A 27740-nucleotide genomic window follows, 5' to 3' on the forward strand; every position below is an offset into this window, starting at 1 on the left:
GATAGAAGCAGAGGCTGGAAATAGCAGGGGCATTTGCCTACTGGATTCCCAGAGGACAAGAGCTCCATAACCACCACTGGACCTTCAGAGGAAGGCCAGACACTTCTACAGGATCACTGCTTTGACAGAATCTCCTTCATCACTCCAACAGGACTGCAATCACCATTTAATAGGGCTGAAGCCACCACCCTGACGAACAGGGTGTCAGGTTATATCCTGACTCTGTCAGTTTAAGGCAGTGTTTCTTTATCATTGCCTTGATCTTCATTTTTATCTTAAATTGTGATTATGGATTAGACCCTTTCCCAGGTTTGCCTTCAAACAAGTAAAAAAACAATGTGTTCATCTGTCGTTTACTGCTGAAAACAGGATTTCCCATTCCCAAACATTTGCCAGATGGAAGAGGAGGCTGCAAGGAAGATGGGGATGCCCCAGCACACCCAGGAAGGTGAGGAGGAATTCAATGCCCCTTTACCCCTCTCTCACGCTCCATCTCCCAGCCCAGCACAGCCCCCAGCTGCAGGACAAACCTGCTGCCAACACCGTCCTGCTGGGGATGCACTGTGGGGATCTCCTTCCCCTTCCCTCTGGCACAGAGGCAAATCCCGTTCTCTCCTTGTCTTTCCTCCCCCAGACAAGAAGCTGAGGATGGAGACCAGGGAGAAAAAACCCCCGCAGAAGAACCTGGAGGAAGGGGCTGTTATGAGTGACTCCAGGGCACAGGAATCCAACGGGAAGGAAAATCCCCAGAGATTCCATATGAAGAGGGGCTGCAAACCCAGCCCAGGGTGCTCTGAGTGGGAAAGACCCAGCCTGAGCCAGAAAGGTGGACAGAGCTTCAGCCAGAGCTCAGAGCTGGTGGTCCATGAGCAACTTAATGATGGGGAGAATCCCCACAAGTGCTTGGAGTGTGGGAAGAGCTTCAGGCAGAGCAGCACCCTGATCAGCCACCAGAAGATCCACACAGGGGAATGGGCCTATGAGTGTGGGTAAAATGTGGGAAGGGCTTCAGCTACAGGTCCGAACTCATCAGGCACCAATGCATCCACACTGGGGAATGGGCCTACAAGTGTCCCCAGTGTCAGAAGAGGTTTCAGACCAGCTCCAATCTCCTCCAGCACCAGAGGATTCAGAGAGAGGAGAGGCCCTTCCACTGCCCTGACTGTGGGAAGGGCTTCAAGAACAACTCCAACCTCATCAGGCACCGGCGCATCCACACTGGGGAGAGGCCCTACCAGTGCCCCACCTATGGGAAGAGGTTTCAGACCAGCTCCAATCTCCTCCTGCATGAGCGGATTCACACGGTTCAGAGGCCCTTCCGCTGCCCCAACTGCGGGAAGGGCTTCAAAAACAACTCCAACCTTATCAGGCACTGGCGCATCCACACTGGGGAGAGGCCCTACAAGTGTCCCGAGTGTGGGAAGAGCTTCAACCAGCGCTCTCACTTGACCAGACACCAACAGAGGCAGTGGTAGGGGAAGGCCTCCAATGCCCCAAGTGCATGAGGATTTTGTGCCCTGCCACAACTCCAATAATTGGAGTATCTACATTGGGAAGAGCCCTGATGATCCATGTTCCCCATGATCCATGCTGGGAAGACACCTGTACCTTTTCCTGTCCCTGCCAATGACATGATGTGGGATGGAAAAACATGAGGGTCTGGCCATGGCCCTGTCATTACATTCACTCCCACCTCAGGTCATTGCCAGGGGCAGGAAATGGACTCTCTCTCTCCCTGAAGAGAAGGGTGAACTTTCCAGGAAGGGGAAATTGTGGCCAGGAAGATCCAGGCAGATGTGTTGAGTTTTCCCTGTAAACAGTCCCTTCTGTTATCAATATTGTTTCTGTTTTTGTTTGTTCCTTATCTTGTTGCTGTTCCCAATAAATTGTTCTTATCCCAGCCGAGGATCTTTGCCTTTTGTGCTTTCCATGGGAGGTGGGAGGGCAGCAAGGGCAGCGTGGTTTTAGCAGGAGCAGGAAATTGGGGAATCCCATTCCTGAACCCTGGCCCGTGGAAACCGAGCATCCCAGCTGGTCCCAGCCCTGGTGGCCATGGCAACAGCCTTGGGAGCGGGTCCCTGGCTGGGGCTGTGGGAACCTCTTCCCTCTAGTGCCCAGGGACAGGAGTGGAGGGAACAGCTGCAGCTGAGTTGGGGCAGGTTCAGGTTGGATGTCAGGAAAAGATTTTTGCCCAGAGGCTGCTGGGGCCCTCTCCAGGCTCTCCTGGGAAGGGTCTCAGCTCCAGGGCTCTCTGAGCTCCAGCAGTGTTTGGACAGTGCTGCCAGGCCCAGGCTGGCATTGTTGGGGTGTCCTGTGCAGGGCCAGCAGTTGGACTGGAGGATCCTGATGGGTGCCTCCCAGCTCAGCCAATTCTGTGGTTCTGGGATCCGATGAGCCTGGGGATGGGGCTGCCAATAGTTGCCATGGCAACGGGCTCTGGCTGCAGGCCTGAGCTGGTGTCCATGGCAACCACCCCTGGCATGGGATCTCTGTGGAGCTTCCAAGTGACTGAGCATAGCAACAGGGGGCTGGTGATGGTTGCTGTAGAAACTGACCATAGCAACAGGGTCCTGGTGATGGTTGCCATGGAAACTGACCATAGGAACAGGGGGCTTGTGATCGTTGCCATGGAAACTGACCATAGCAACAGGGTCCTGTGATGGTTGTCTGCTAAGGATCAGATTTGTCACAGGCTCTCAGAGGGGTTCCATGGGGATTTTCCAAGGGTCTCCAGGCTTTTCAAGAGCTGGAATGTCACAAGCAGAGACAGGGGCTCCATGGAGACCTCCCAGGGCTTTCTGGGGATGGTAAAGAGCCCTGTGGTCAGAGGCAGTCACAGCCATTCCATGGTGACATCCCAGGGCACCTTGGGCTGCAAAGGCACCGATCTGTCACAGGCACTCACGGGAGCTCCACAGTGACATCCCAGGAGTCCCCAGGCTGCCAAAGAGCCGGGATGTCCCAGACACTCACAGGGGTTCCTGTCATGGGCACAGTGGGATCATCCAGCAAACGCTTTGTTTCTTTATTGGAGAAACTCCTGCTGAGACCTGAGGTGCAGAAATGACACCCAATAGCCACCATAGATCCTCAAACCCTTGCAGGGCTCCTAGACTGCTAAAATTTCTCCTAAGAGAGGAGACTGGGAAGAGCTGGATCCAATCCCAGCCCGAGAATTTGTCAAAGGTTTATGTTTAAAAGATTGGACAGGTGTAATTGAACTTTAATCCAATTTGTCCCACAGGATTAATGATGGAATACCAGATATATTTATATAAATACAGCTCTGATTGATTCTGATCATGATCGGACAGAAAGATTTTAACCCGAGTTATTTACTCCACAGTTCAGGAGCTTTATCAATTATTAGAATATAGTGCTCTGGGAAGCAATTTTGAAATCAACAGATTGGTCTATGACATCAGAGAGTTTGTTGTGGAAGTCACTGAGCAGCTACAGCATCATAGAGGGGATTCTGTGACATCACACAGCAGGCTGTGGCACCATGGCATGGCTGGATGACATCATAGAGCTGGCTGTGAGGTTCAAAGTATGTGCTGTGACATTATAGAGTGCCAGTATGACATCACAGTAAAGGTCTCATGGCATCACTGAGGGGTTTGTGAAATCACAAATCTGTCTGTGACGTTGTAGTGTGAGGCAATAGAGCAGACTCTGCCATCATCGAGGGTGGCTCTGTGACAACCCAGAGTGGGCTGTGACATCACTGGTGGCTGTGTGACATTGGAAAAGAGCTGTGTGGCATCATAGGGGCTGTGACATCACAGCGGCTGTGTGACATCACAGAGGCTGTGTGAGGTCACTCTGTGGTCACTCTGCCCTGGGCCCCCTCACAGCTCCCCCCAGAGCAGTCCAACCCTGCCCGTGCACAGTGGGGTCCCCTGTCCCCCCAGGTCCCCCCGGCCCCGGCCCTGCAGCCTCCCCCAGAGGATGTTCCACGAGATTGACCCCAGAGCCTGACATGGGGACGGGGCCCTGGCGGTGGCACAGGGGGACAGGGACCCCCCGGCAGCGTTCCAGTGTCCTCCAGGGCAAGAGCCTGGGCCAGGGCTCCTTCATCCTGCTACCAACGAGGTCTTGAGAGCGCTGAAAAAATCCCCAACAAGGGAGCAGCAAAAACCATATTTAATATTAAGGGACAGCAGCACAAAGTTCCTTGGCAAGAGTCCCTCTTCTCCTGAGTGGACACTTCAGGCACACCAAAGAAACAAAGCAGCAGCAAAACCAAACAGAATCCAGGCAATCAAACCAGAAATGAGCTGAGAACTGTCCCAGTGTGTGTGAGATACAAGGACAGTGAGGGCAAGGATAAAATGAATAAAGAAATAAAAGCTTGACAGTGGTCAAACTTATCAGGACTTCACTGATAGCTTGGCCTTACCTGATACCTTCAACTTCACAATTTAGGAAAAGAACAGCACTTAACAGTATTTAACCTCACTTACAACCAATGACTTAAGGATTTAATAGTGGAATAACATTAAACAATATTCAACTTAGCTTATAACATAGTAAACTTTGCAAAAAACCAACCTCTTAATACCATTTAACTTAACTTATTTGTCATGATGTAACCTTACTTACAGGCCTGACTGACTCAGCTATCCAAGGCACTCAAACCCCTCAGAGAGCTGTATTTCTGCCACATTTCCCCAGCACAGGCACTCCTGTGTGCACACAGACACAAAGAGTCAGTGCAAGGCACCGGTAAGAAATTCCCCTGAGGGCAGGCAATGCCCACTGTTGATCCTTTGGCATCTCCCCAGCAAAGGGCAAAGGGTTGAGCCTGGAGGAGTGGGAGAATTGGCCCAGGCTCTGTCGTTGTTCAGGATTCCCAAGTGCAGCAAAGGGGAGAGTTCCCGGCTGGGAGAGGCCCCACTCAGAGGGAATCGCTGGCCCAGGAGAGCTCCAAGGGCTCCTTTTGGAGCGCTGTTTGTAGGGCCCCAAGAGAGGGCGTTCAGTCCCAGCAATGGTTCATCCTGGCCACACTTGGCACCAACAGCTTTCTTTGGCAGTGTGAGAACAGGGATGTTGTGCCAGTGAAGGAACAGAAACAGTTCCCAGGCCTGCTGCTAAAGGAACCAAGAGCTGGTTGGGCAGCAGCAGTGCCTGGAGCAGACAGTGTTTGTGATGAGCTGCAGAGGAGCTGCGCCCAGGGGCTGTTGGCCAAGGCCAAGGCCCAAGGAGCATTTCTCAGCTGGCAGGGTGACCTGAGAAGGGAAGGGGGAAAATGCACCAGCACAGGGCAAATGGAACTAAGGGACCATTGTGACACTGTGGGGCCCTGTGACACCACGGGACCACTGTGACACTGTGGGGCTCTGTGACACCAAGGGACCATCGTGACACGGTGGGGCCCTGTGAGACCAAGGGACCATTGTGACACTGTGGGGCCTCATGGAATCATGGAGAGCACTGTGACATTGCTCAGCCTAATGGAACCAAGGGGATTGTGCTGACTCTGTGTGGGTCCATGGAATGCAGGGGTCATTGTGATACAGCAAGACCCCATGGAGCCAAAGGTCCATTGTGACATTGCAAGTTCCTTATGTAATCATGGAGAGGCCATTGTGGCACTTCACAGCCTCATGAAACTAAGGGGCCATTGTGACACTGTGGGGCACCATGGAGCCAAGAAGATTATTGTTACACTGAGGGAACTCATGGAATCATGGAGATCATTGTGACACTATGAGTATCCATAAGCAAAGCATTGTGACACTGTGAGGCCTCATGGAACCAGTGAGACCATGGTGACCCTGAGGGTCACCACAAAACCAAGAAGATTATTTTGATACTATGGGGCCTGGTGAAACCAAGAGGCCTTTGTGACACTGCATGGTTGCATGGAGCCAAAGGTCTATTGTGACATTGCTGGGCCTCCTGTCATCAATGGACCATTGTGAGACTGTGGAGCCAAAATGAGACCATTGTGACACTGCAAACCTCCAGGGTCCAAAGGTCCATTGTGACATTGCAGGGCTCATGGAACAGAGGAGTCCTGTGACATTGTGGGGCCTGGAGAACCATGGAGACCATTGTGACACTGCAAGGCCTCATGGAATCAGTGGGACCATTGTGAAACCTGGGAGCCACTGTGACACTTTAAGATCCGATCGAACAAGGGGTCCATTGTGACATTTCAGGTCTTTTTGTAATCAAGGAGCCATTGTGGCAATGTGGAGCCCCACAGAACCAAGGCACCATTGTGACACTTCAGGGCCCCATAAAAACAAAGGAATACAGTACAGGTCTGGCTGGTTTGACCTCCCAAGAGGTCAGGCTGACCTTGGCATATTGAGGGTCTCATCCACTATTGAAACAGTGGCGCTCTGTGCTTTCCTTCCTATGGAAAAGATCTGACGTTCTGCTCCAGGCATGTATGGCCAGAATTGGAGTTTCACCTCCAGATTTCCTTATATGCAGGGATTGTTCCCATAGGAATATTGCCAGGACAAGTCTGGCTGGCAGTGGTTTCATGAGGGTCACCTCTCATCTGTTCCCAAAACACTTGGCAAGATTCTGTGCTTTCCTTCCTGTGAAAAAGAGCTGTCCTTCTCGGCCAGGTGCCCATGGCCAGAATTGGGATTTCACGTCCAACATTGCCTTACTGTGGCAGACTGGAGAAGATTTTTGGCTTGAAACTTTTAGTGTGTGGGGGAGGAAGGGGCAGATGCAGCCTTACCCTGCCCTGGAACCCCAGCCCTGCCCTACCCTGGAACCCCAGCACTGCCCTGCCCTGTGACCCCAATCCCCCCAGAGCCTCTATCCCAGCCCAGCAGTGTCTGCCAGTCCCTGGCACAGCACAGGCAATGCTCCACAGCCACCTCTGCAGCCCCCAGCCCAGCTGCTGAGGGACCAAATGACCCCAAGACCCACCTGGGGGAAGGGTCCAGCAAGACCAAGGGGTATTGAAGGCTGACCACAAGGCAAGCACACATCTTGATCCTACCTCCTCTTGGAATTTCCATCTGAACACTGCTGGAATCCAGGAGGTGGTACCTGCCTGTGTGCTTCTCTGTATCTTTTTGGTCTATCTATGTCTTTTTCTTCTGTTTCTGTGCTCCTGCAAATTTTGATTAACATTAAGTTAACCAGGCTTAGAGTGTGAAGTTGAATGGGCCAAGTCAATGTTTTTGAGTAGTGTTTTTTGTTGATCAAATATCTGCCATAGTTTGACATAGAAGAGTTTTAAAAAGTAATAAAAGTAAATCCATATATAATTACCTGAAACTAAAACCCACCACACTCATCAATACATTAATTAGGAAATCTCGAGATTATAAAAATCTTAAATTAACAAACCAAAAACCACTACAGTGTCATAATAAATATTTGGCAAAGTTTGTCTGATTTTCTTAAGTTGCCAGTAAATGCTGATTTGTTGTTTTGAGCTCCTGAGAATCTCTTGTTGGTATTTCTCTAGAGAGTCCGTCTCAGAGTACACAAAAAATTGTAATTTCTTTTAAATATCTCATTGAGACAGTTGTTTTTTAGTGGATGGGAGCGAGGCTTGTGTGCCCTGCTTGGCACAGCCCAGGCAGGGCTTTCCCAGCCACATTCCACACTCCATTTCCCAGCTGGAGCTGTGGGTGCTTCTGAGTTGTGCTGCCCCAGCCCCAGGGATGCTCTCCTTGTCTGCCCATTCCCCCATGGTCTCTGGGCAAGGATGGCCTCAGTGGGGGCTGCTGACATCCTCAGCACCTTGGAGGCTGCTGCTGAATTTCACTGCTCCAGAGGCTTGTTCAGCCTTCAGCTCTTCAGTGCAGGAATTCAGTGTCCCAGGGCTCATTAACATTCAGAACACCTTAACAAGCCAGGCCTCTGGAGTTTGATTTAAGTGTTAATTTGGTTTAAGTGTTCAAATATTTGTGGTTAATTTGATAGATTTCAGTAGTGTGTTCTAAGTGAATGCCTTATATTTAAAAAGACAGTGAGAAAACATTTTTTAGGTCCTGTTTGGGACATTTTCCTGTTCATAAATCAGTCTGTGCAGTCTCCTATTGACACTGAATCCAAGTAGCTCCTCATTCAGTTTGAATAGATATGAAAATCAAGACTCTTCATGGCTGACAATCCATCAGACTCTGTCCCTACCCCCACCCCACCATTTCCCCCATCCAAGCCCTGGCACTCAGAGCTGCCTTGTGGAAATCTGAGCTCCCTCCAGCCCAGGCTGCACCTGCAGATTTCAGCTCCTTGGCTCCAACTCCCACTTGCATTCCTTTGAGAAGGAGCTGCCTGAGACACAGAGGGATGTTCATTGCTTGTCAGCCAACAAAGCCAAGGCAAGTCACAGCTCCATCAAATGCAAAAGTCATTCCTTTGCTGGGTATTAAATCCACATTCTGCAGCAGACAGCCTGAGAGCAATGGAAAACACCTTCTGTGCCCAGCACAGATCCCAAGGTCCCCCCAAACCCTCCCTGCCCCAGTTCTGCCCAGATTTGCTCTTTGCACACACGAGTCACACGCTGAAGTCAGGAGCTGCCTCCATGCCCAGAGGGAGGAAAAGAGAGAAAGGGGATGAAGAGCTCTCCTGTGCAGAGCCAAGGTCCAAGTGCCCCTGCAGTGGGAACCACAACTCATCAGGTTTGTGTCCTTTGGGCTTAGGGACTGGTGACACTCAGAGGTGCAGAAAGGTTTCTTGCCAACAAACACAAGTTGAATATTTGAACAGTTTAACAACCATCACAGATCTTTCCTCAACTCTCTGGAATGTTCCAGCGGCATCTGACATGTCCACCATCCCCAAGGGATTTCTGTACAGGAACAGTTTTAGACAAAGACATAAAGAAATTCTGTGATAGATTAAAACACAATTAAGATGATATTTAATATATATTTATTTGAACTTCAGAAATATTGGGCAATTTCTTCCAGCTCAAAGCATGAAGCCAGTTAGTTGAGAGGCACTTGAATGACCAGAGAGCATCTAGAGGAGGAAATCAGGGAGCAGTAGAAGTACATAGATCCACCTGCTGTCAAGAAAGAGATCTCCTTAGACATGGCCATTTCAACAGAAGAGCTGAAAACACCTGAAGGAAAATGGAGAGGAAGTAATAAACAAAATACTGGTCACACCAGTAGAAGGCAAGATCAGTATTTTTCTACCTGCCATCTGTACACCTCCAGGAAATTCCTGTTCCTGATGGGAAAACTGTGTCATTTCTTAACAGTACTCAAATGACTCAGATAATAAAGATTTGCTTGTATATTATGAAACTAACAGGTAATAAAAGCTGTGCCCCTATCCAGGCTGACATCAGTTATGACATCAGTTCACTGCCCGTGAACAGGCAGTGCCACTTGTGCCATGAGGTGCCCAGCTGGGATTGGATTTCTCTGAGGGCACCTGAGGGAGAGCAGAGTACCTTGGAAGCTGAAGGTCCCTGACAGCCCTGCAGGGCTCCTGTCCCATCAACATCTGCTCTGCTCCAGTGTGAAACAGGGCCCAACCTGGTGCCGGGATCATCAGAGAGCTGAGGTGTGTGCTGGAATTCAATGCCCTCCCCATCCCGCAGCAGCCCTGCATCTCCCTCCTACAGCCTTGGTCTCCAGCACAGCCATGGAGGCTCTTTGGGCTCTCGACTGTTCCTGTAGCCCCCAAGGGCAGCTGAGCTCTGCCTTTGGCACAGTCAGGCCTGGCCAGCACAGGCCATGCTCAGCAATTCCCTGTGTGTGCCTGGCCTTGCTGTCAGCCCTGGCAGCGGCTGCGTGGCCCCTTTGTGGCCCTGTGCTGGCCCAGCCATGGTGGCCCAGCCCCTGTGCAGGCCCAGCCCAGGCCAGGAGCATTGTGGCTGGGAACGGCCCCTGTGCTGTGGTGCCCACAGCAGCCTTGGGGCTCTGTGCCCCATGGCCTCCCTGCTGGGCAGCCTCTGCCAGCTCCTGCAGAGCCCATGGCACCTGTGGGGCTGCACAGACAGCCCTGCCCCGGGCTCTGCCAGCCTCTGGGCCATCAGAGAGGCAGCCAGGGCTGGCCATGGCCAGGAACAGGCCCTGTGCCCTGCAGGAGGATGGAGCTGGGCCATAGCCAAACTCAGCCCAGGCCAAAGCTGTCTCAGCAGCCAGGGCTGCCAAGGCCTGGGCACAGAGGCTGCTGCTGACAAATGTCCTGGGCCCCCTCCCTGCTCTGCCCATGCCACCAAAGGCACAGAGCAGCCTCCTCTCTGGGCCACTCGCCTGTTTGCAACGCCTTGCACAGGCGCTGGCCCTGCCCCACAAGGCCTGGCCTGAGTCCTGCCCCTGCACGCTAGGCCAGGCTGAGATGGACATTGATGTTTTCTGGGCCAGGCTCTCGGAGCCCAGCCCAGCTCCCTGCAAGATCTGCCAGCTGCCCTGAACTCTGGGCATCACCAAGGGCCTCTCCCCAGCCCAGCCCAGCCGGCTCTGGCCCCACAGCTCTGCTCAGGCCAGGCTGCTATGGGCACTGGCCCCACGGTCTCAGCCCCTGGCAAGGGCACAGCAGCAGCTGCAGCTGCCACAGGACTCAGCCCCACCATGGGGGAAGGTGCTTGGCCAAGGCCAAAGGAGGCTCCCTGGCTTCCCTGCTCCCCTCTGCCTGAGGAGCTGAAAGCTCTGCAGTCGCTGCTGCCATCCCATCTGCCCAGGGCAGCACAAGAGCCGCGGCCTTGGGGCCCTCAAGAGCTGCTCCTGCTCCAGGCCCAGGGCCCATGCCAAAGCTGGGGCAGCCACAAAGCTGTGCCCATTTCTGTTCATTGCTGCTCTGATGGGGATGGATCCTCAGCCACTTGGAGGTTGCTGATGAATTTTACTCCTCCAGAGGCCTCTTCTTTCTTGAGCTACTCAGTTGAGGAAGTCAGAGAAAAAGGCTATTAAACATTTGTTTAAAACATTTAAACAAGAAAACCCCGTGTGAAAATTTGAAGTTTTCAATTGTTCTGTGGTTAATTAGTCAGATTTAAGAGGCGTATTTAAAGTGAATATGGTATATTGAAAACTAAGCAGAGAGAACTGGTTTTGTCCAGTTTTCTTTTCTTGTTTATAGATTGGTATCAGCAATGTCCAGTTGATATTTACCCCTAACCCCTCAAATGCAGTCTGAATAGATATGATAATCAAGACCCTTCATGGCTGACAATCAATCACACTTTGTTCCTACCCCAATCCCACCATTTCCCTCATCCAACCCCTGGCACTCAGAGCAGCTGAGGAATGGAGTCACATCCAGGAGTGTCCCCAGGGCTCAGGATTGGGGCCAGGCCAGTGAAATCTCTTTATTGCTGATCTGGATGAGGCCATCGAGGGCACCCTCAGTCAGTTCCCAGGTGAGCCCAAGCTGGGTGGGAGTGTGGCTGTGCTGGGGGGCAGGAAGCTCTGCAGAGGGATCTGGACAGGCTGGAGCCATCCATGGGCCCAGGACAATTGGATGAGGATCACCAAGGCCAAGGGCCGGGTGCTGCCCTGGGCTCACAACCACCCCAAATCCCTGGCTTAGCCCTGCCCTGATCCCCACAGCCTGTCCTGTTTCCTTCATCCCTGCATTGCCAGGGACTTTCTGGGACAAGTGAGGTCTGCTCTGATTATGGAGGGAGGTGCAGGTGCCACCACTGGAGTGGGAACCACAACTCATCAGGTTTGTGTCCTTTGGGAGTCCAGAACTGGTGAGACTCAAAGGCACAGAAAGTTTCTCTTCATGGCCAACAGACCACAGTTGAACAGGAAACAATTTAATAACAATCATGCTCTTCCCTGAGCTATGTGCAATGTCCCAGCAGCATCTGATGTTCAATATCCACAAGGGATTTCCATACTAAAATTAATTTCAGACAAACGGCGTTTTGTGATAGGTATAAACACAAGTAAGTTCTTGTATCAGGATGCTCCTTTTGGAGTGTGGGGAAAATGGCTCCAACAATTCCTGATTTGCAAAGCTGTCAGTGGTGGATGGAGAAGGGAGTCAGGCTGCTCTTGGTGTTGAGGAAATTCTGAAAGCAGCCTGACTCATTTCATCTCCTCATGCCCTGGCTGATCTCCTCTCTTTCCCCTCCCACCCATTGGCTTTTGTCTCCCACCAGGACCCCCGGTAAAGAGCCTGGCTCTGTGTTCTCCATCCCCTCCTCGCTGGCACTGCCAGGCTGGCATGAGGAGCCCCTCAGCCTTCCCTGCTCCAGGCTGGACCAGCCCAGCTCCCTCAGCCTCTGCTCACAGCCCAAGGGCTCCAGCCCCACCTTGGAGGCCCTTCCCAGACCCTGCTCCAGCTGCCAGACATCTTTCCTGCCCTGGGGAACCCAACCCAGGCCACAGTGACCTGGATAATCCACGTCCTTGATGTTCTGGTCACACAGCCCTGGCCCCTTGTCCCCTGTCAGGCTCTGGGGTGGATCCTGTGGAACATCCTTTGGTGGAGGCTGTGGCTCCAGGTAGGGTGGGGGGGATCCCGGGGGACAGGGACCCCAGTGGGCATGAACAGCGTTGGACTTGTTGGGAGAAACTGTGAGGGGGAGCAGGGGCAGAGTGACCAACCCAGTGACCTGACACAGTCCTGCTGGGATGTCACACAGCCCCTCTGTGACGTTACAGCCTGCTCGGTGATGTCACAGCCTTCTCTGTGATGTCACAGACACCTCTCTGATGTCGCAGAGCTGCTCTCTGATGTCATACCAGAGTCTGTGATGTCATTGTCTGCACTGTGATGTCAGACCTCTGCCCTGTGATGTCGCAACCTTCTCTGTGATGTCACAGACCATTCTCTAATGTCACACAGCCCCTCTGGGATGTCACAGTCTGCTCTGTGATGTCATAGCCCACTCTGTGACCTCATGTTACCAGATGATCAATTGTCTCCACCAGCTGAGCTGACACCTGGAGCTTTTTCTCCACAATCCCAGGCCTGTGGAAACCACACAATACCCATTGTGTGAGAAGGGGAACTGGAAGTTCAGCAGCCTCAGTGTCCTGCCAGCTCAGCCAGGCCCATGGGAACATTGGGGTCCACAACCACCAAGCACCACCAGATAGACCCCCAGGAGAACAGAGGAGGGGAAATACATTAATGATTTGGGGAAAATGATTATCAGATGTATATTTAGTCTGGGACAGTTAATGAATATGTATGCAAAATACAGAATATAAACAGAAACTTCCCTTTACTCAGCCTGCAGGGCTTTGGGAGGAGCTGTCCCCCGTGCATCCCCCTGAATATATTGTGCTGCTTTTTAATGCTGCATTGGTGTGAAGGAGTTTTCTATTTTACTGAATTTTTGGTAACACTCCCATTGCCAAGGAAAGCTCTGTCTGCTGCTGTTCACAGAGAAGGGCTGGTGGCAGATGTGGGGCTCGGAGGCTGCCTGGGGCACAGTGACCATGAAATAATCAAGTGTTCAATGTTCTGTGAAAGAAGGAGGGGCAGCAACAAAACTTCTACACTGGAATTAGGAAGGGCAGACTTTGGCCTATTAAGAATGCAGATTTGGGGAGTAATGAATCAGACACTGATTTTTTCTTAGGAAAACATCCCCTAAAAACAAAGGGGTCCAGGAAGGATGGACACATTTCAAGAAAGTAATCATAAGGGGGAAGGAGCAGCCTGTCCCAGTGTGGCAAAAGATGAGCTACTGAGGAAAATGACTGGCCTGGCTGGGCATGGAGATTTTGTGGGAACTCAAGGGTAACAAGAGGTGCATCAACTTTGCACAGAAGGTCAAGCAGCTTAGGAAATGTTTAAGGATGTTGTAAAGTCATGCAGAAAAAAAGTTAAGAGCCGAAAGCTCAATTAGAGTTTAACCTGACCCCTTCTGTGAAAAAAAATAGACAATGTTTCCACAATTAAATTAATAGCAAAACATGGGATAAGGAGAACCTCTACTCTTTATTGGATGCAGTGGGGAATATAGTAACTAAAGATAAGGAGAAGGCAGAGCTACTTAACATCTTGTTTCTCTTAATTTTCCATATTAGCACAGGTTGTCCTCAGGACAAGTGTTCTCCTGAGCTGGTAAATGGGAACAGGGAGCAGAAGAGCCCCCTGTAATCCAGGAGGAAGCAGCTGGGGACCTGCTGAGCCACTCAGATGCTCACAGGTGCGTGGGATCAGATGGGATCCATCCTAGGGGGATGAGGGAGCTGTGGATGAGCTCCCCAAGCTGCTCTCCATCATTTGCCATCAGTGCTGGCTCAGCAGGGAGGTCCCAGAGGACTGGAGGTGCCAGTGCGAGCCCATCCCCAAGAAGGGCTGGAAGGAGGATCTGGGGAACTCCAGCCTGTCAGCCTGACCTGGGTGCCTGGCAAGGTTACGGAACAGATAACCCTGAGTGCCATCCCAGGGCACCCACAGGATGGCCAAGGGATCAGAGCCAGCCAGTGCGGATTTCAATGTCAGCACTGATGATCTGCATGAGGGAACTGGGTCCAGCATCAGCAAATTTGCAGATGACATCAAGCTGAGGGTGAGTGTGGATCTGCTGGAGGGTAGGAGAGCTCTGCACAGGGCCCTGGACAGGCTGGATCCCTGGCCCAAATCGAACTAGCTGAAGTTTAACAAGTCCAAAGGCTGGGCCCTGCATGTTGGCCACAACAACCCCTGCAGCTCTACAGGCTGAGGACAGAGTGGCTGCACAGCAGCCAGGCAGAAAGGGACCTGCAGGGACTGATGGACAGCAGGCTGGACATTGTGGTAGTTAGGGAAAAGGCGCTGCGGAAGAAGTCACGATGTTACGGAAAGGCAGGACCCTCTGTTTCCCGTAGATAAGACCCTCTGTTACTCATAGATAAGAAATTAACACAGGAATGTGGCCCCACTAACAGTAATGCCAGTAACTTTCCATTCCTTACCCAGTACTTTTCCATTCCCTTCTAACCATAGATAAGAAGGACAAACCCCCTTTTGATGTAGAGACCCCTGAGACTATAAGACTCCATGAGAAGAAGTAATAAATGCCTTTTGACCGTCCACCACATTGGTGTCTGCGTGTGTCATTGGCCCGAATGGCCCTGGAGAGTGGGCCGTCGAGCTGTTCCTCAGAACCAGGTCACCTGCCTTGATCCAGAAGGCCACATTTTGGTGCCGGAAGCCCAGGAAAGCGGCTTGCGCCCAGGGAATGCGGATTCTCCTGGAAAGAGGATGGCAGCTGTGGCAGCAGGTCTGACCACAGTGGAGGGGATGCCCTCGGACCCGCTTGGACCATGGAAGCCACAGCGAAGGTCGTAAGTCAGGCTCATGAGCAATGGGGAATTAAAGGTGAGCTCAGGAACTCTAATCTTGCTATTGCAAGGCTCCTAGAGCTGGGGACGATCGAACGTCCGGTAAATACATTATATTGGGAAGCGCGGGAGAAGTGCCCTGCTGCCTCAGCAGAGGACTCTAAGTCTGCAGGAAGTGGTAAAAACCTCAAAGCGTGGAGGAAAGTAGAAGAGGCCCTACACAAGACGTTAGAAGAACAGGAGACGCGGGAAGCCGCGCGTATATGTTTATTAGCTACACCAAAGCCGGGGGTGGGGGCCGCGACGCAGACCGCCTCTGAGAGCGATCGGATTGAAGGTGCAAATATGCAGGGGCCGGGCGCGTTCCACCCCTTACCGAGCCCGAGCCCGGACCCCCCGGAGCCCCCAGGAGACTCCCCGGAACCCCCAGGGGACCCCCCGACCTTCCCGCAGAGCCTGCCGGGTCCTAGCCCACCCGCGGAACCGTTTGAAAAATCCGCGGTTTCTCTATCCGTCTCTTCCCCGCCGGTCGCCGGTCCGGCGCAAGAAGCAGAGCAGCACGCACGACGCTTTTGGCAGGGACTCGCGGAGGAGGCGCGGAACGAGGCCGGATTGTCGGATCCCGCCGGGATCGGTAAAAACTTGCCCCCGCCATGTGCGTTTAAAAATGGCGCCGAACCACATGGCGAGGGCGGAAGGGAGGAGGCGGAGGGCAGAAACGGAGTCAGCCTGATTAACAATGCATGCGCGGGCGAGCGGGGAGACGGGGTGGCCCCCGCGGTAGAGTGCAAGACCAATCAGAGCGCTCTATTCAAATTAGGTCCTTATGGGGTAAGGACCTCCCCCGGCAGGAGGCGGGGGGACCCCAGGGGGAGGGAGCGGCACCACCCCCAAAGGGAGGAGCAAAGTCGAAGCCGAACAAAACGGCACGGAGCGCCGGAAGTGTACCGGCAGTCAGCTTTCGCCTCAGAGTCAAGTAACAGCTGCTCAGACAGCTCAGAAGAGCCGACCGAGTCCGGCTGGGACTCGGAAACCGAGAGAGCAGAATTAATGCGGTTTCGAGTGAAACCGAATAAAGCTTTAAACAATATCGGGAAACAATCGCAACACAAACTCACCGATTGGGGAAAAATAAAAGCAGCCTGTGGGGACCGGGCACCGGCAGCCTCCATGCACGCTTTCCCGGGGGGGGTTGCCGGAGCGCGGGGGAACCAACAAAGGGCATATACCCCGGTTAACCCAAAAGAAGCCAAAGCGATTTCAGAAATAGGGATCAACTCAGCTGTAGTACCCGCTCTTGAGGATGACCATTCTAGCAATAACGATCTGCTCACTTTTGATATTATGCAAATAAGCCACATGCTTTTTGATGGGGTGGGTCGGACTGTATCTAAGCAGGAATGGCAGGACGACCGTGTTAGCCCAGGCTTCCGGGGAAGGGCAACAACTCAGCGAGCTGTCCCCAGCTGGCACAGCCTTCCCTGGCAGCACCCTCACTCCAAGCATCCCGGCACTGGGGAAACGGGACGTTCTTTCCATGCTCGGATTTTGGATTACAAATTTACCATGAGGACCACTGCCGTACACCCCCCGCTGCCAATCAAATTGACTTGGAAATCATCAGACCCTGTATGGGTTGAGCAGGGGGCCCTGACAGAGCCTCGAGTGGCAGCCTTGCTGGAACTGGTCGACCGCTAACTGCAAAAGGGTCACATAGAACCCTCCACCAGCCCATGGAACACCCCTGTATTTGTGATCCCCAAAAGGTCTGGAGAAGGCTATCGTCTCGTCCATGACCTGAGAGAAGTGAACAAGACGATCCGACCCCTGGGTCCAGTCCAGACACTGCTATCCGCAAACTCAGCCATCCCCGCAGGGCAGCCATGCGCAGTACTGAATATCAAGGACTGTTTCTTTTCAGTACCCCTGCACCCTGAGGACGATTCGCCTTTTCCGTGGCGTTTCGGAACGGCGAGCGGCTCAACCTTCGCTTCCAATGGAGAGTGCTTCCACAAGGCCTGGTCGACAGCCCGACCATATACCAAATGACCGTGGGCAAAGCACTGATGCCGGTCCGACACTCCCATCCCAATGCGACCATCATCCAGTACATGGACGACATCCTGGTCGCAGCACCATCGACAAGCCAAGTGGATCACCTGGCGACCACAATCACGGAGACCCTTCAGGCCAACGGCTTCGAGATCACGAGTGCAAAGATCAAGAGAGGACCCTGCGTGACCTTCCTGGGAGTAGGAATTACAAGCTCCTACATGACACTCCCCGAGACGAAGATCAACCGAGACGTCGAGACGCTCCACGACATGCAACGCCTGGTGGGATCGCTGCAGTGGCTTCACAACATCGTCCTGATTCCTCCCGAGGTCATGGACCCTCTGTACGACCTCCTGAAAGGAAAGAACCCCTGGGATCCCAAGGAGCTGACGCCGCAAGCAACGAGCTCCCTCGACTTCATCGAAAACCAGATGTCCACTGGCACACTTGCCAGGTGGAACCCAGCCATGCCACTGGACCTGTACATCCATTTTACACCGAAGGGGGGAGTGGGAGCACTGGCTCAAGGACTCACTGAAAAGGCCCAACCAATCCAATGGGTGGTCCTCGGAAGACCCGCTCGTGCATTTTCCCCAGGAATCGAATGCATCGCCAGCCTCATCATGAAAGGCAGGAGACTCGCCTTGAAACACCTAGGGACAGAGCTGATAAGCATCCACCTTCCGTTTCGCAAGCAGCCGACCACGGAGTCAGCCACAATATCGGAGTACCTGGCCCTTTCTCTCTCCGGCTTCGGAGGAGAAATCTCCTACTCCTCCAGACCACCCTGGACGAAGCTGCTGACTGTAGTCGACATGGACATGCCACCGAAGGTCAAGGACAGACCGCAGCCAGGACCAACGGTCTTCACAGACGCTTCCTCCACGACTTCAACCGCAGCAGCAGTGGGGCAGGCAGGAGAGCAATGGCACTGCGTCAAAGCGTGTGACCCCACACTGTCGGTGCAACAGCTGGAGGCAGCAGCAGTGGTTTTGGCGTGCGGACTCTTCCAAGACGAACACCTCAACATCGTAACGGACTCTATATTCGTGGCAAGGCTCTGCCTAGCCATGGCAGGACCAGGAGTGTCAACATCAGCAGCAGCCCTAATGCTGGAAGAAGCACTCTCCTCGCGACAGGGCACCGTGTCAGTCATCCACATCAACAGCCACGACTCAGTCAAAGGTTACTTCCAGATCGGCAACGACAAAGCGGATGCTGCAGCAAAAGGCGTTTGGACCTTGCAAAGAGCTCGTCAACTGCACGAGTCGCTCCACATCGGAGTCAAAGCACAGACGAAGAGATGCGGAATCTCGATGGTGGACGCAAAACATGTGGTAGCCACCTGCCCTTACTGCCAGAAGTCACCCCTTTGGACCTGCGGGGTCAACCCGAGAGGTCTCAAGCCCTCAGAAATCTGGCAGTCAGACTTCACCTTATGTCAACTGCTGAAGCCCCGAGCATGGCTTGCAGTGACAACGGACACTTATAGCGGAACAATCATAGCCACACAGCACCCCAAAACTAACTCCAAAACCACAATTCAGCACTGACTGACAGCCATGGCTTGGCTTGGTATCCCCAAGCAGATCAAAACGGACAATGGCTCCAATTTCACCTCCAAACAAGTACAGGAATTCGCCGCGAAATGGGGCATCACGTTAGTGCAAGGCATCCCATACAACAGTACCGGGCAGGCCATAGTTGAGAGAGCAAACCAGACCCTGAAAACCAAGATAGAAGTGTTGGCAAAAGCAGAGGGCTTTGCCAATTCCATTCCCCCAGGAGATCAGGCACATATGCTGGCAACTGCTTTGCTGGCACTGAATCAATTCCCTAGGGGAGATGAAACAAACAGTCCCGTCCAAAAACACTGGGCCACTCGAACGCTAGAAGAGGGCCCACAGGTGGTAATTAGAAACCAGCTAGGCGAGTGGGAACGGGGTTGGAGGCTGATGCTCATGGGGCGAGGGTACGCGGCTGTCAAAAAGGACGGCAAAATCAGGTGGTGTCCACTTAAGTCGATTAAACCGGACCTTCATAGCGAGCAGAATGAGACTGACGAGAATTGCCAGTCTTTGTTTACAGGACCTGCTCGTGGGACGTCCTCGTGACGCGTACATCCCGGTTCCAGACGAAAGCGACAGACCACCAAGCCGTCAGGCAGCACTCGAGAGACCCGCACGGGTGAGACCCAAGCACCAACGGTGTTTCTGTGTGATTTTGCTGTTGGGGCTTGTCGTCAGAGGGCAAGCCAACCCAGACCACTACCCCCATCGGCCCTTCAGGTGGGTCATGTGACACCTTAGTAGTGGCAAAGTACTCAGAGAAATCACCACACCAAACACCCCATCCTTCGTGCTCCGCATCACCGACCTGTTTCTAGGACAGCCAAGGGTAAACCCTTATTCCCCACACATCACACACTCGTACCTATCCTACTGGTGCCCAGCTTCAAACCCTGGGATAAGCTACTGCAATCACCCAGGGTGGGGATATTGTGGGCACTGGGGCTGCGAAACCATAGTTACAGATGCCAGACGGTCGGGGCCTGGGTGGGATCCACACAGTTCACCTGGGCACCCATCGGCTGCAAAACACCCTTCTTCTCTCACGGAAACTTCCATCGAAACCAACATAAAATCCCTAGATTTCAGGCATGCACTGATTACAACATGACGGTCTTGCAGCCAGATCACCCTAGCTGGGCCACAGGCAAGACGTGGACAGTGGTCCTTCAAGGGTCAAAAGAGAGGGTGAACGTGCTTCAGGCTTCAACCGTCAGCACCCCAAGCGGTCGGACCCAACAAAGCAATTAAAAGCGTGTCGAAAGAGAGAAACATAACCTACCCCAAAACCTTACCCACAGGGGTCAGCAATGTACCGACCGATCAAGCGGAAACCTTTCAGATGAGCCGCTTAACCGAGTCAGACTCAGACCCAATCCTTCGTATGTTAGAAGCTACCTTTGTATCCCTGAACGAATCCAACCCTAATCTAACCGAATCCTGCTGGCTTTGTTACCATGTCAAACCCCCCTTTTACAAAGGAGTCGCTTTAAATACTCCCTTCAGTTATTCCTCAGCCGACGCCCCTCACCAGTGCAGATGGGACACCCCTCGCAAAGGAATCACCCTGAGTCAAGTCACAGGCCGAGGCAGATGCTTTGGCAATGCAACCCTAGCTAGGCAGAAAGGCAACGTCTGCACAAAAATTGTCAAGCCTAGCAGGAAAAACAATAAGTGGGTAGTCCCATCCACATCGGGGATGTGGGTTTGCCAGCGATCCGGAGTGAGTCCTTGTGTGTTCCTTCCCAAGTTCAATGACTCTAACGACTTCTGTGTCCAAGTTCTGATTGTTCCTAGGGTCCTGTACCACTCAGATGAAGAAATGTACCATCTTCTTGAGGGATCCAGCCGGATCCACAAAAGAGAAATAATAACAGGTATAACTATCGCAATGCTGCTCAGCCTGGGAGCAGCCGGAACGGCCACGGGTGTCTCAGCCCTAGCGACCCAGCACCAAGGACTGTCACAGCTGCAGGCAACGATTGACGAGGACCTGCAAAGGATCGAGAAATCCATCTCGTTTCTAGAGAAGTCGGTCTCCTCACTCTCAGAAGAGGTCTTGCAGAACAGGCGAGGCCTGGACCTCCTGTTCATGCAGCAAGGGGGCCTGTGTGCCGCATTGAAAGGGTTTCTATGCAGACCACACGGGAGTCGTGAGAGACTCCATGGCAGAACTCCAGAACCGACTGGCTCAGAGACAGAAAGACAGGGAAGCCCAACAGGGCTGGTACGAGTCCTGGTTCAATCAATCACCTTGGTTAACCACTCTGATTTCTGCCCTGATAGGTCCATTGGCGATGCTGTTTCTAAGTTACCTTAGGACCATGCCTGCTGAACAAGCTAGTCTCGTTCGTTCAGAGCTGCCTGGAACGGACCAACATCCTGTTTGTAGGGCGATGACAATTGCTGTGAATTCAACCAGGGAATTCAACCAAGGAACACTGCCAGTCACAAGATTTTCCAAACTTGTCTGGCAAAAGCTTACTCAGGTTTCCCAAAACCCCTTTCCCTTGTCAAGTTACAACCTTATACCTCATTTTAGTACCTATGTACATGACTACCTCATTCATTTGTGAAAAGGGGGGGGAGATGTGGTAGTTAGGGAAAAGGCGCTGTGGAAGAAGTCGCGATGTTACGGAAAGGCAGGACCCTCTGTTTCCCGTAAATAAGATCCTCTGTTACTCATAGATAAGAAATTAACATAGGAATGTGGCCCCACTAACAGTAATGCCAGTAACTTTCCATTCCTTACCCAGTACTTTTCCATTCCCTACTAATCATAGATAAAAAGGACAAACCCCCTTTTGACGTAGAGACCCCTAAGACTATAAGACCCCATGAGAAGAAGTAATAAACACCTTTTGACCATCCACCACATTGGTGTCTGCGTGTGTCATTGGCCCGAACGGCCCTGGAGAGTGGGCCGTCGAGCTGTTCCTCAGAACCAGGTCGCCTGCCTTGATCCAGAAGGCAACAGGACATGAGCCAGGAGTGTGCCCAGGGGGCCAAGCAGGCCAATGGCTCCTGGCCTGGCTCAGGAAAGGTGCGGCCAGCAGGAGCAGGGCAGGGATTCTTCCCCTGTGCTCAGCAATGCTTGGGCAGCACCTCGAGTGCTGTTTGCAGTTCTGGGCCCCCCAATTTAGGAAGGACATGGAGGGCCAGGACAAAGCTGAGTGGTTTCCCTGGTGTCCCCCAGCCCTTGCTGGCCCCAGGGGCTGATGGCATTTGTGCTCCCTCAGGTTCATGTCCCCACACCAACAGCATGGGGGTGCTCCCCCTGCTCTGCGCAATGCAAACAAGGGCTGCTGAGCCAGTGCTGCCGTGTGTGTGCCTGCAAGGATGGGGCACCTGTGTGAGCTGGGGGAGAGGCCAGGGCTGCAGAGGGGGGATGTTGTTGGCAGCTCCATGAGGATGCTCTGGGATCCTGCCCTGGGCTGTGCAGTGCACTGGGGATGGATCAGCCCCTGCTCTGCTGCTCCTTCTCACCTCCCCTAGGGCCCTAGCAGAGCCCCAGCCATGCTGTTTGCCCCCAGCCTGGGGCTGGTCACGGGGTTTTTGTGTGCTGAGCATTGGCCTGGCTGTGTTCTTGAATGAGCCTGGGCAAGGAGCCTGGAGCCCCAGAAGTGCCCATGGCCTGTCCCTGCTGCAGCCCCGGCACTGCCACCCCCAGGGCTGTGCCTGGCCCTGAGAGCATTCAGGCCCTACAGCAACACCAGGGCCACCAGTGCAGTGGGTTAGGGCCACGGCAGCAGCACTGACAACACCAAGTGCTGCTGCTGCTGGGCACAGCTGCTGGGCCAGCACTGATCGGCCCCTAGCTCTGCACACAGACATTGCGGCTGCAACTCCTGGGAATACAACAAAAGGGCATCTCTGCAGAAAACTTTGTTGGGAGATTCTTTAGTTCCTTTAAAGCCACCAAGAACGCAGCACCTCATTTACACAGTCTGTGGGCATAAGGAAGGTGGAGAGAAAATAATGAGAAATGGCAAAAACATTGGCATTTATTTGTGGACAATATGAAAACAAGTAAAACAAAGGAAAACACCCCTCAAAATGAAATTAGCAAGAAGTGTCAAGATGACTTTTAATACAAAGTGATTTGCAGAAATTGACCAGCAGACTGATTGGTTTCAAAAACAGTTTAATGTTTTTGAAACCATCCAGTCATCAGTCTCCACACTGCAGCCTTGAGTTCCTGGTTCCTCAGGCTGTAGATAAGGGGGTTCAGGGCTGGAGGCACCACCGAGTACAGAAATTACAGGGCCAGAGCCAGGGTTTGCGAGGAGAGGTGTGGGATCTCAGCACCTCAGGATGAAGGTGCAGAGTGACCGAGACCACCCTTGGGGGGCTCAGGAGTCCTGGAATGTTGCCAGAAGTGTCTGGTGGCTGGACTTTGATCCTACACGGGAGACAACACATGTATGAGGATGGGAGGATTTCACTGGGGTGAATGGTGAAGGGATAAGTTAATTAGTGTGAAACACAGGGTTTAAGATTTCTGTACAGGGGGGTCTAAAGAAGTAAGATGGAGGAATTGGGGCGTGTCCTGTTCTTCTTCTTCTTCTTCTTGGCCTCCATCTTCTGTGGTGATATTGGCACTTTGGGATTGGTTATTACTAAAAGTGCACTGGTTAATAAGGGTAAAAGGTATTGGGGAAAAATTATAAATATTGTACACGTAATTTTGAGTATAAAGATAGATGACCGCCCCGGGGGCTCTCAGTGTGCTCATGGCTGGCTTGCTGTGCAGACCTCTATTGGGCTGAGAGAAAATCTTTTAGATAAACAACTAATAAACACCGAGACCGAGAAAAACCCTGAAGCCTCTTCTTGTCCTTTGAAGCGCAGGCTGTCCAAGGCCACCCCGGGCCTTTCCAGGTCTTTGAAACAGCCGAGAAACCGACAAGTGGCGTTCGCTGTGTGGGCTATTCCCCACCAACCTTTCGGGGGGGGATCAGCCCTGAAGAGCTGAAGAGCTGAAGAGCCAAGAGGGCAGCTCCGGCATAGGACGAGTTCCCAGGAGAGCACTGATAACTCCTGAGGAGAGAAGCCTGAAGAAAGAAGAAAAAAAAAAAAAACGGCCAGGAGAGTCTGCAAAAAAACAGCAGTCACTGAGAATTACATCTCTCAGCTTCTGCCGAAGAAAGTTCGTAGCAGAGCAGCCCGGATCAGAACCAGAAAGGCGCCTCTGGATCCTTCTCCTGTGACCTGCTGGACGGAGACCGGGAGCCTTTGGACAGCTCTGACGACAGATTCAGTGAGAAGGTCAAAAATAAGAACATGGGGGGCACTCTCTCCCAGGAACAGCGGGAAATTTTCTCCACCTTACAAGGCATGGCTGAATCATACACGGAAGGCATCCCAAAGAAAGAATTAAAACAGTTATTATTGTGGGTGAGGCTCAATTATCCACTTGCAGAAACTTGCCTGCTATTCGAAGTGGTGTTTTGGCAGGAAATTAACAGACGTTTATATATCTTAGCAACGCAAAAAGATGAGACAGCGTTAAAGCTGCTCTCACCAGCAAGAATAATGCTAGAAGGCATTTCAGTGCAGTCGAAAAGACTGGCGGGACCCTCAGAAGGAGGGGGGGAGCAAAGCTCTGAGAAAAAATTAGCTCTGGCCTCAAGCAGCCAGGGGGAAAGGGCTCCCGAGGAAAGGGAGCAGGAAATAGTATTAAAACCTCCGGTCCCAAGACCCAGAAACCCCAGGAAACTCCTAAAGCATCCTGAAACCCCGGAGAGTACAGGGGAGTCAGGATCGGAAGGGGGGATGCAGGGAGGAGAGAAGGGATCAGGAGGGGCGGTTACTCACGGCGGCGCGACGGCAGAGCAGGGCGGCCAGGCTGCAGCGGTGCAGGTGGGGGGTGCAATTGAAGAGATAACGGGAGACACAAGTTCCGGTGCGGCTTTTGTCAGCGCAACGCCGGGGGCGGCGGCCGCCCCCGGCCAGCAGGGTAGCAGAGATGCGCGCGGCGGGCAAAACTCGCAAAAACCCGGGGGGGGAGTCACAAACCAGCGCGGGGGCGTTAGGCACGGGCGGCGCATTGGGGGAAACTGCGCAGCCCCAAAGGGCCACCGTAGAGAGACGCAGGAGGCGCGCGGTTGTGACATCAGACCCGGTGCAGAGGTCGGCTCGGATCGCGGAGCGGGCCCGGGGGCCGGCGGGGGCCAGGCTGTACACACCGGTGGGAGGAGTGGACACAGCGTCAGAGGAGGAGGAGACAGAGTCAGGGAAAGACCGAGGGGAGGAGACTTCGGAGGTGGAACAAGGGGGAGAGAGTGACGTCAGCTCGGGAGAGACAGGAAGCAGCTCGGAGAGCACGCATGCATGGAGAGCAGAACGCGGGTGGGGGCGGGCCAGGTCCCCTGTGACGTCTCGGGCGAGGAGGGGCCGTGCTTGGGATTCTACGTCCCGGGGCTCCACACCCTCTCCAGACTTGGTACCTTTAGTTGAAACCCTTGGAGTGCAAGGCTCATCCCTTCAAGGGAGACTATCTGGTGTTTGAGCTCCAGTTTCAGCTGAATTAAAAGCCAGGCAGAAGACACGGCCGTCGACCAGAAGAGGAAGAGCAGTCAAGCTCATTCCGTCATCTGAGCTGGGGAGGCCGGTGACAGCGCCACCTAGTGAGAGGAGAACAGAAGTGCATGACATGCCGGATCTGTTCAGGGGATCCACAGCGCCATCTCGTGGCTAGACTGCAACAATGCAGCATTTTTTCCCAACATTATACAAAAGGAAAAGCACTTCAAAGAAGACAATGTGAACACAACAAAGGGATTATCCATCGACTTCGGGATTTCATGAAGATGATGAAAGTTCAGATGAAGCACAGCTTCAAGGAGAACATGTCATAAGGATCACAGCATCAGAAGGTGTTCCGACATGGATGCTGTCAGCAGCAGAAGCAGCAAAAAGCTTCTTGCATTCATTTGATACAGCAAAAAAGAAATATCAACAGGATCCTCGAGTTTCCTTTTCAGATTTAGGAGCGAGGCCAAAAACCTCAAGGCGAAAAATGAGGTACGATGAATCACGGATGACATCCACAACACCATTATTCATGCAAATCCCAACAGAGTCTCAAGAAGAGGAATTTCAAGAGCCGGTGAAGACGATGGATTGGAAGCGAATCAGAAAAGCGTTGGCAAATGAAAAGCATTTATTCCCAGGATCAGGAGATTTGACAATGCCGGTGACATATGATGCCCAGGGACAGAACCCAAGGTGGGAAAGGATGGGTCATGAGGCACTCAAAGACTTGGGGAAGGCGGCTCAAACTTTTGGGCTGAATTCACAATACTTCAAACAGCTACTGAGAGGGACATTACCTACGTATGACTCACGCCATATGATATTCGAAGTATTGTGGCAATGATTCTCACTGACACACAGAGTCTCATCTGGGAAAAAAGGTGGAGAAAATATCTTTCTGAATTGCGGAATAGATATCAAGGTGGGCCAAACGCGAACCTCACAGAAGGGCAGTTAGCAGGAGATCCTCCAGATGACAACCCAGGGGAACAAGCAGCGCGGCTTCCACAAAGAGTGTTAAGCGACATCAAAGAAGCAGCACGAATGGCAATCATGCAAATTACACCAACAGGAGCTCCGGATGTTCCGTTCTCTTGCATCAGGCAAGGTCCCACAGAACCATTCATGTCGTTCATCGATCGACTCCCGCAAGCCGTGGATCGACAGGTGACGATCAAAGAAGCGAAGGGGCCTCTCTTGGAGAGCTTAGCTTTCGGCAATGCCAACCCGGATTGTCAACGGGTGATTAGCGCCATGCCAGGATGGCCATCCTTGGCAGAGATGGTGGAGGCATGCAGCAAGGTGGGGACACCTCAGCATGTCGCATCAATCGTGAAGAGTGAATTAAGAGAGGAATGGGAAGAACAGTTAAAGGGACATTCAGAAAGGCAAACAGAGAACAAGACACTGGAAAAGATGCTCGAAAAAATACTGCAACAGCAGGACGAGAACATCAACAAAGTTCTTGCGACGATGCAGAAAAGGAACAACCCCCCAAGAGGACAGTGCTACAAATGTGGGGAGTTTGGCCACATGAAAAGAAATTGTCCGCAGGCACATACGCCAGCGCCAGCACAGAAGGCGGAAAGGCCAGTTTGTGCGCGGTGCGGAAGAGAGAGACACTCAGCGAAAGAATGTTATTCCCGGACAGACGTGGACGGAAACCCGCTACCGCATCCGGGAAACAGGAAGTGGAGCGCACCCGTAAGCCAGCGCGCTCAGACACAAGTACTGGCGGTGTCACGAGCAGATAGGGCAGTCATCAGCGAGCGCCAAGTAGATGCCCTCAGCAAAACCCTTAGTCGGTTCCACAGTGACCCAGACCTCCTCCCACCAGGGGCACAGTGTGCACTGGCAGCTTCAAGACTAGTATGCTTCTTAGATGATAGTCATGCGGAGATACCAACGGGTATCCACGGGGACTCCTATAAGAAGCAAGATTTCCTGATAATCGGACAAGATAAGTGCAGTATTCTTGGACTCATTGTCTATCCAACAGTCGTCTCAGCGGACAAAAATACAGAATTAACGGTTTTGGCAAGAGCACTTTGTCCACCATTGACTGTACCAGAAAACACTGTGGTTGCGAGAGCTTTCGCGTTGCCGCCACACGCAGCTGGAGAGGTCATGTTAATCTTCGACGAAGAAGGTTTCCCTATGAAAGAACATGTTGAAGTGCATACAACATGGGTGAAACACATAGGTCGAGACCGACCCACGCTCACGTGCCAATTGACCTGTGGGGACAGGACAATAGCGATCAGAGGTATGCTTGACACAGGAGCGGATGTAACAGTAATGTCGTACATCTTTTGGCCACGCAGTTGGAGCTTGGTCGCGCCAATGGGTTCTCTCTCAGGCATAGGGGGAGCATCTCTGTGTCTGCAAAGTGTGAATT

At 52.6% G+C, this 27740-nt stretch overlaps 1 pseudogene; it reads left to right on the forward strand.

Moving 5' to 3' along the window:
- The first annotated feature begins 396 nt into the window (after nucleotides 1–396).
- Nucleotides 397–27740, forward strand: part of LOC131094597 (zinc finger protein 345-like) — a 159673-nt pseudogene continuing 132329 nt past the window's right edge.

This window comes from Melospiza georgiana, chromosome 30, assembly GCF_028018845.1.
Source record: "Melospiza georgiana isolate bMelGeo1 chromosome 30, bMelGeo1.pri, whole genome shotgun sequence".
NCBI lineage: Eukaryota > Metazoa > Chordata > Aves > Passeriformes > Passerellidae > Melospiza > Melospiza georgiana.